Consider the following 1,937-nt stretch of genomic DNA (forward strand, 5'->3'; position numbering starts at 1 on the left):
TACGTCAGTCGCTTCATGGAGGATCCTAGAGAGGATCACTAGGCTACGGTGAAGCGGCTACTATGCTACATCAAGGGGATGGTGGATCATGGGATCATCTTCCCAAGGACTGGTGGGAGTAGGCTGTAGCTTACTATGTTTAGTGATGTAGACATGGCGGGGGACATCGATGGACGATGGAGCACCTTTTGCATGCTCATCTTCCTCAGGCCAGCCCCAATTTCATGGCTATCACTGAAACAAAAGGTGGTGGCACTATCTATGTGCGAGGCAGAGTATGTAGCGGCAGCCACAACGGCGTGCCAAGTTGTGTGGCTATGCCGAGTGCTGGGCGAGCTAACCGGCGTGGAAGCTCAGCCACCAGCATTGATGGTGGACAACCAGCCCGCCATTACCCTCATGAAGAATCCGGTTCTACACGACCAGAGTAAACACATCGACATGAAGTTCTACTTCCTCAGGGACCGTGTCGATGGAGGGCAGATCGTCATTGAGTTCATCGAAACTGGTCAGCAACTCGCTGATGTCCTCACCAAGCCGTTCGGACGTCTTCGACTCATGGAGCTAAAGGAGATGATCGGCATGGAGGGGGTACAAGGGTTAGCAGTAGGATTAGGGTTAGATTGTTAGATAATCTACTGCTACCTTGTGTGAACACAGCAAGGGAAGGCAGCACCGAAAAGGCCCCATGCTATGATACTGTAGCCACTATAGGTGCAGGCGCCGCACGGCTCACCTACAGCACTGTAGGCACATGCAGTGGCCAGCGTAGAGTCAGCCCTGCATGTTATCTAGTTATTATTACAACATGCGCGCTGTGCTAGGACTAGATGGATAGTTGTATAAATAGACTACCACGACAACTCAGTAAAGAGAGCTCAGATTTGCCATCCCACAAACAAGGCTTCAGTCAACGCTGGTGTCTTGTATTATGTGTACATGCTCTGTTCTCCCTTCTTCTAGCTCTAGCCATAGTGTGTGGGGACGGACAATGTTTGTTCGTGGTCAGCATGGCTAGTGGGTGCTCAGCAACACTAGCGGGTGCTCGGCAAGACTGGTGAGTGGTTCACTCACCTGAGCCGGTGATCATGTGGGCCAAAGTTACCTTGGAAGGATATTCCAATTGAACTCCAACATTGCTTAGCAAATGGGCAATTAAGAAACAGATATGCAGAGGTCTCCTCAGCGCTCAAATTGCACATGACACAGTTATATGATTCAAGTTGCATGTTCTTTCTTTTAATGATATCTCTTGTGCTTAGCCTGTCCTTTAGAAGCAACCAGAAGATGACTTTTTGCTTTTGTTGGCAAAAGCATTTCTAGAGTCAGTTGAAAGCTTGGTGGACTTCGCTGATCAATCAGAAATTTGTATGCTCTTGAAGAGAAGGCCCCCTAATTTGAGTTCTAGATGTCATGCTGATCCATCAATGGAAAGTGCTCTCTTATGGATTCCACTGCTTGTAACTAACTAAAGGCTTCTATTGCCAATGGCTGACCAAAAAGACCGTTGATTGATTGCTGATGGTATACTAAATGAACTGAAATTCATTTGTTCTTGGCAAAAGGATACAGTTCTGGATAGTCAGACTTGAGTGGCTGCTGCATCCAATTGTCTTGCCAGAAAAGGCAAGTTTGACCATTCTGCACATTTACCCTTAGATAAGGAATTAAAAGTTTCAAGTAGCTTTAAGATGTCCCTCCACCAAAAGGAGCCTTTTTTAGGGTGTTGCCTGACAGCTTTCCATTTGGATAGTGTTTTCCCACACCATTGTTACCCTGGGTATATCTCTTCTATTCAAGAACTTGTCTAGATTTTTCATCGGTAAGGCTTCATTCTGCTTTTGTAGATCCAGAACCCCTAGACCTCCCTCCTCCTATGGTTTGTGGACCATCTCCCAAGCAGCTTTGCAAGGTTTCCTAGAATTTAAATCTGACCC

The sequence above is a fragment of the Miscanthus floridulus genome, chromosome 2 (assembly GCF_019320115.1).
Source record: "Miscanthus floridulus cultivar M001 chromosome 2, ASM1932011v1, whole genome shotgun sequence".
NCBI lineage: Eukaryota > Viridiplantae > Streptophyta > Magnoliopsida > Poales > Poaceae > Miscanthus > Miscanthus floridulus.